We start from the raw sequence: 7378 nt of genomic DNA on the forward strand, positions 1-7378 counted from the left end.
TATATATATACATCTCCATTGGATTCCAGTGTTCATTCTCAATGTTTTTGAGAGAAAAGGAGTTCCTCCCTTCTAAAGATTTCCACTCTCTAAAGAGCTTAAATAATTACCAATTACTAAAACACAATTAGGGAAGTTTAAACATTGTCTAATTGAACTTTATTTGTGGAAAATAAATGTTCTCACCTTTCCATTATTATTTAACCATGTATAGAAAGGAGCCCATACATTCTGGGCTGATAAATTTCTCTTTTAAAAAAGGGAAAATGTATTCTGTCAAAGAGGGTACCAAATTCCGAGTTCACACTGCACTTTGCAAAACACATTGCCTTTGTGTTGGCTGTGTTCTCTCTGAAACACAGAGCTGCTCACATCACGGCCTTGTTCCAAAACATTTGATGGCTTATAGCAGCCAACACAACCGATCCCCCATTCATTTTTCCAAGGTCAACACCTCTTACTATCACAACTCTACACAATATTTCCAAACTCTCTACTCTCTACTCACACTCCACTTCTTGTCCTACTCTGTCCTCGAATAAGCCTCATATTTTTATACTCCAAGGCCTGTACTTAAACTGTTTTTTTTTCCTAAATGTACATTTTCCCTGTCCCACATCTTTCTCCTCCACATGGCAAACCCTGCACATTTGAGGGCATCACTTTCTCTTTCCACTTGAATGGTCTCCACTTGTTCTTGCTGGTTGTGAGGCACTGGTGAGTTTTAGAACTGGAACCATATTTTATCCATCTTTGCAGTTCTAGAGCCTTGCACCAGGGGTAATTGTCAAAAAATGGTTCCCAATGCAAGCTTGCTGATGGTGATATTCAACAGATGAGAAAATGAGCCAGAATGCCTGTCTACTAATCCAGATTGCTTTTCACTATTATTTTGCTAAAACTCCCCCATTGTCATCAGCAAAATAACAATGATAATAATGATACTAGTACTAAATACACAAGATAAGTCAGTTATAACTGAGCTGGTAGCATGCATGACTTAAATTCTCTATTTACTGCTAGTTTCAAAATAGTCCTTATCCACAGATAGGAAAAAACAGGAAACAGACCCTCAAGTGCCTATCACAATGCAAACTCTTCCAATTCCAAAACTTGTTCAGGCACATTCATAAAATAAACGAGGCACATTGGTGACCCCCATCTCAGACACACTCTAAGAGAGATAGAAGGTCTTCCTCTCACTGTCCTCCACTATACGTGACTCCTCCTGCTTCAAAAACAACAACAAAATAATATCTCCCAGAGGCTATCACACTTGAACTTGGACAAATTTTTAGATTTGATTAGTAATTAGGTCAATACAGTTGTTGCCCTTACTTGACCCATATCACATGTTATAAACCTCTTGGGATCATCCCAATACAAATTCTGAGGCAAAACTTTGAGTTTCTTATTATGTAAAATCACAATAACCTCTTATAACATAAAACAATGGACCTGTTCTCAAGGCATTGGCCCTACCCAAACAAAACTAAATTTCCCACACACTTGTAAAGTTTACAACTTCAAATCTCTTCAAAAGTAGGCTATATATGAGTCTTGGAACAAGGCTGAACACTTTCAGTGAGGTTAAAAGTCAGTGTCCACAGGGAAGGTTTTGAAAGACAGGAGAGTCCCCCACTATCCACCACACAGAAGACCATTAGAATGTTAGAGTCCACGCCCACCTCTCCACTTCTAGGACATCTCCCACCATGTGACAGACCATCTCCATTCCACACTCTAGCCTTTCCAATCAGAGCAGGGTAAAAATTCAGTCTTTGGCAGGACTTGTCCAAGGTTTCACTCTAGTTTGCCACTGGATCTCACTCTGCCAGCCTTCTGCTTTAGTATCCTGTTGACCTCCCCGTTTCTAAGGGCACACAAATCCCAGTCAGTTCTTTCATGTACTAACACCACCTCTGCAAGCCCCTCACTCCACAAAACATCCCTCTCACTTCCTGACCATCACAGAAGTAAAGGTCTAACTTATGTTTTCAAATACTAGCTAGAATGTGCTGTAATCTATTTCTGGAAGCCAGAACCCTGTGCTGGCACACTTCTTTTTCTCTCTTGGTGTGTCCATCTTTTCCCTTGATGTGCCTCATAGGGAGGACTCTGCACGCAGGAGGTTGTCAGTTAGTGTTTGCTTGGTGAATGGATCATGACTCTATGGCAGGTAGTCTGGAAAGGGTCAGAAGCACAGCCCTGGAGACACACTTAACAGTTTGAGTTCTAATAGCTGGCTGCCTCTCTGGGTCTCTTTCCTCATCTGAATCCTGAGGATAATAATTACATCTACATCTCTGTGTTAAAGAGTTGTTGTGGTGAATGAATGAGATGATGCATGAAAAAAAATTAGGATGCTGGTAGCTAGCGCTCAATAATCATTAAATCTTCTGACTTCTGCTCCTACTGCTATCATGCTGAGTGTGTTTCTACATAAAAAAGCTAACAACCAACAAAGGGTAAAAATTAAAGTATGAGTTTAGATTCTTGACTTGTCAAACTGGAGACCTACTGGGGTAGTAAGTCTAGCACAGGCAGAAGAGAAAATGAAATACTTTATTTCTGGTTTATCTGATTTAAAGCAAATACAGGCAGGTCTGGTTAAAAAATGCTTGTCATCAAAGTTTGTCTGTAACTAGGATGTTGTAGGTTAAACTTATTTAAAAGTAGTCTAGACAGATTCATTTGTAATATAAGCATGTCATAGTTTCTGGCGTTTAGGACTGGATTTCTGTTTGTTTGTCCAATTATTGATTTTTGAGATGGAGCCTCACTCTGTCACCCAGGCTGGAGTACAGTGGCATGATCTCGGCTCACTGCAACCTCTGCCTCCTGGGTTCAAGTAATTCTTCTGCCTCAGCCTCCTGAGTACCTGGGATTACAGGCACCTGCCACCACATCTAGATTATTTTTGTATTTTTAGTAGAGATGGGGTTTTGTCACGTTGGCCAGGCTGGTCTTGAACTCTTGACCTCTGGTGATCCACCTGCCTTGGCCTCCCAAAGTTCTGGGATTACAAGTGTGAGCCACTGTGCCTGGCCAGGATTTCTGTTTTTTTTTTAGTTTTCTGAAGAGACACAAAAGACAGCACTAGCTACTATCAGACCTCCTAGAGACAAGCTGGTCCAATGAGCTTTTACACAATTTCATTTACTGCTGGGCATGGTGGCTCATGTCTGTAATCCCAGCACTTTGGGAGGCCGAAGCAGGTGGATCACCTGAGTTTAGGAGTTTGAAATCAGCCTGGCCAACATGGTGAAACCCCATCTCTACTAAAAATACAAAACTTAGCTAGGCGTGGTGGTGGATGCCTGTAATCCCAGCTGCTTGGGAGACTGAAGCAGGAGAATCGCTTGAACCCAGGAGGCGGAGGTTGCTGTGAGCCAAGATCACCCCACTGCACTCCAGCCTGGGCGACAGAATGAGACTCTGTCTCAAAAGAAACAAAATCACTTACTGTAAAGATAGTAATGTAATAAATCAGAATCTATAAACATAATAATTTGATCAGTGCTAACCACTCCACTTTCCCAATATACATATACTTCTCCTTTTTTCTTGACCATGTATCCCAATGCCACATTCTTAGCAAGATGACAGTGGGTTTTTTTGTTTGTTTTTGTTTTTGTTTTTGTTTTGAAATGGAGTCTCAGTCTGTCACCCAGACTGGAGTGCAGGGGCGTGATCTCTGCTTACTGCAACCTCTGCCTCCCATGTTCAGTTGATTCTCCTGCCTCAGCCTCCCGAGTAGCTGGGATTGCAGGTGTGCACCACGATGCCTGGCTAATTTTTTGTATTTTTATTAGAGATGGGGTTTCGCCATGTTAGTCAGGCTGGTCTGGAACTCCTGACCTCAAGTGATTCACCTGCCTCAGCCTCCCAAAGTGCTGAGATTACAGGCATGAGCCACCGCACCTAACCAACAGTGGTTTTGAGTGTGCAAAGAATGAGCATATCACAGACATGCTTAAGACACATTACATGGCCTGGCTTACCTGATACAATTTTTAATTTCTCTAAAGTAAACTCACTAAAATTTGAAAACATATATTTCTTTAGTAACTTATTTCATTAATTTTCTCAGGGACTTTACAGAAAACATATTCAACTTTCATTCATTTAATCTTACCGCAATAGATGATCTAACATATTTAGAAGACAGAGTATATAAGGTGTGCCCATACCCAAAGCATAGAAAACTCAACACACCAGGGCCTTGAGGAAGCCAACACTAGAACAGTACAAATACACAATTTTCCCTAAAATGGAGAGACTAGTGCTCACTGGGGCCCAAAGGGATGTTCAGGTTGCATCCGTCAGGATTGACACCATAAAAGAGAACGTTCTTTGGAGCACAGTGGGGCTTACTTGAGGTTTTGGTGAGTCATTTGGATGACATCAGAGACAAGCTTTACCCCAAATGAGAGTCACATTAAGACTTCCATGTGAGATTGTCGTAGAGGATTGTGGCCCAGTTCACACATAAGAGGATGGCTGTCCAGCCCAGGGAGACAGATATCTTCTCTCAGGAGCAGAAATCTTCATGTAAAAGATGGCCACTTGCTGAGTAGTTGAAGCACGCCCTGATGGAACTCTCTGGGGGTCAGATTGCACACTGTCTCCTGAGTTGCATAAAGCACAGAACAACATGTCTGCACTCCAGCTTCTAGCATTTACCAACTCGGCAGAAAACACATCATTGTCTATCTCATTCCAGAAAGATCTTATTTGCCAGGGGGAAAAAAAGTGAATTAGGCCAAGTGCGGTGGCTCACGCCTGTAATCCCAGCACTTTGGGAGGCTGAGGCAGGCAGATCACGGGGTTAGGAGTTCGACATCAGCCTGGCCAACATGGTTGAAACCCTGTCTTTACTGAAAATACAAAAATTAGCCGGGCACGGTGGTGGGTGCCTGTAATTCCAGCTACTCAGGAGGCTGAGGCAGGAGAATCACTTGAACCCAGGAGGCAGAGGTTGCAGTGAGCTGAGATCACACCACTGCACTCTAGCCTGGGTGACAGAGCAAGACTCTGTCTCAAAAAAAAAAAAAAGCGAATGAATATAGTAGGAACCCAAGGACTGTCTAAGGGTAGGTAGTAAGTCTGCCATCACCAGAAGTATTTAAATGCTGGCTAGACAATCACACTGTGGGAATAAGTTTCACTCTTTGTAAAAGGGGTAAATCTTTTTCTTTGGCACCCAAAGATCTAGTGAAGATCTTAGCATACAGTAGATACACAGCAACTTTTGTTTACTAAATAAACTTTATTTTCACACAGATTACTGGTAAGCAAAATATTGATATAACTCTAAGACATTAAGGATATGAGAAGACCATTCATGTTCTTTATGGGGTTCCAATTAAGAAATAAGTTGAAAAATCAGGCAAAGAAAGGAGTTCTGATGCTCCTAAGTAGCATCAGAACTATTCTGATGGACTTAAGCCATTGTAAGAGTCCCAGTTTGGTTCCTACCAAAAGTCTCTTTCCATGAACATTATGCTTACAATCAGACAGATAAAGCACCACTAAAGCAAACACAAACTCCAGCACTCTTAAAATTTAGGCGTACATCTCATTTGAAAATTATTCAAAAGCGAGACTTAGGAAGACTGGTTGATGCATTTGGGTTGTAGCTAGGCTTTTTCTTTTCTTTCTCTTTTAAAACATATCTAAGACAAGGAAAAACAAGCTTAGGATCTGATTTTTCACTCCTTGTTCTTGTGCTTGGTTCTTTCTGTGTTTGCGTATTTTAAAGGTGAGAAGATGAGAGCAACAAAACCAGCTGGATCCATCCATCGCCGTGAGTGGTTTTAATTTCTCATTCTTCTCGTTAATTTTTTTAAACAACCATTCTTCACAATGAACAAACTGTATATCGGAAACCTCCACGAGAACGCCGCCCCCTTGGACCTAGAAAATATCTTCAAGGACGCCAAGATCCCAGTGTCGGGATCCTTCCTGGTGAAGACTGGCTATGCGTTCATGGACTGCCCAGAAGAGAGCTGGGCCCTCAAGGCCATCAAGGTGCTTTCAGGAATTGATGCTGTATAATCCAGAACGCACCATTACAGTTAAAGGCAATGTTGAGGCATGTGCCAAAGCTGAGGAAGAGATCATGAAGCAAATAAGGGAGTCATATGAAAATGATATTGCTTCTATGGATCTTCAAGCACATTTAATTCCTGGATTAAATCTGAACGCCTTGGGTCTGTTCCCACCCACTTCAGGGATGCCACCTCCCACCTCAGGGCAGCCTTCAGCCATGACTCCTACGTACCCGCAGTTTGAGCAATCAGAAACGGAGACTGTTCATCTGTTTATCCAGGCTCTATCAGTCGGTGTCATCATCGGCAAGCAGGGCCAAGCACATCAAGCAGCCTTCTCGCTTTGCCGGAGCTTCAATTAACATTGCTCCAGCAGAAGCACCAGATGCTAAAGTGAGGATGGTAATGATCACTGGACCACCAGAGGCTCAGTTCAAGGCTCAGGGAAGAATTTATGGAAAAACTAAAGAAGAAAATTTTGTTAGTCCTAAAGAAGAGGTTAAACTTGAAGCTTATATCACAGTGTCATCCTTTGTTGCTGGCAGAGTTATTGGAAAAGGAGGCAAAACGGTGAATAAACTTCAGAATTTGTCAAGTGCAGAAGTTGTTGTCCCTCATGACCAGACACCTGATGAGAATGACCAAGTGGTTGTCAAAATAACTGGTCACTTCTATGCTTGCCAGGTTGCTCAGAGAAAAATTCAGGCAATTCTGACTCAGGTAAAACAGCACAACAACAGAAGGCTCTGCAAAGTGGACCACCTCAGTCAAGATGGAAGTAAAGACTCAGGAAACAGCCCACCACAGAGGCAGATGCCAAACCAAAGACAGATTGCTTAACCAACAGATGGGTGCTGACCCCCTATCCAGAATCACATGCACAAGTTTTTACCTAGCCAGTTGTTTCTGAGGACCAGGCAACTTTTGAACTCCTGTCTCTGTGAGAATGTATAATTTATGCTCTCTGAAATGTATGACATCCAGCTTTAAAACAAAACAAAAAGAGGGTGGGGGAGGGAGGGAAAGAGAAGAGCTCTGCACTTCCCTTTGTTGTAGTCTCACAGTATAACAAATATTCTAATTCTTAATATTCCCCCATAATTCCAGAAATTGGCTTAGTGATGCTTTCACTAAATTCATCAAATAGATTGCTCCTAAATTCAATTGTTAAAATTGGATCAGAATAATTATCACAAGAACTTAAATGTTAAGTCATTAGCATAGAAAAACTGTTCTCAGTTTTATTTTTACCTAACACTGACATGAGTAACCTAAGGGAAGTGCTGAATGGTGTTGGCAGGTGTATTAAACATGCATTTTTATTC

The 7378-nt window shown here is 41.7% G+C and overlaps 1 pseudogene; it reads left to right on the forward strand.

Moving 5' to 3' along the window:
• Window positions 1–5761: 5761 nt before the first annotated feature.
• On the forward strand, window positions 5762–7050 carry LOC100609661 (insulin-like growth factor 2 mRNA-binding protein 3; annotated as a pseudogene).
• Window positions 7051–7378: the final 328 nt, after the last annotated feature.

Source organism: Pan troglodytes, chromosome 6 (genome assembly GCF_028858775.2).
Source record: "Pan troglodytes isolate AG18354 chromosome 6, NHGRI_mPanTro3-v2.0_pri, whole genome shotgun sequence".
NCBI lineage: Eukaryota > Metazoa > Chordata > Mammalia > Primates > Hominidae > Pan > Pan troglodytes.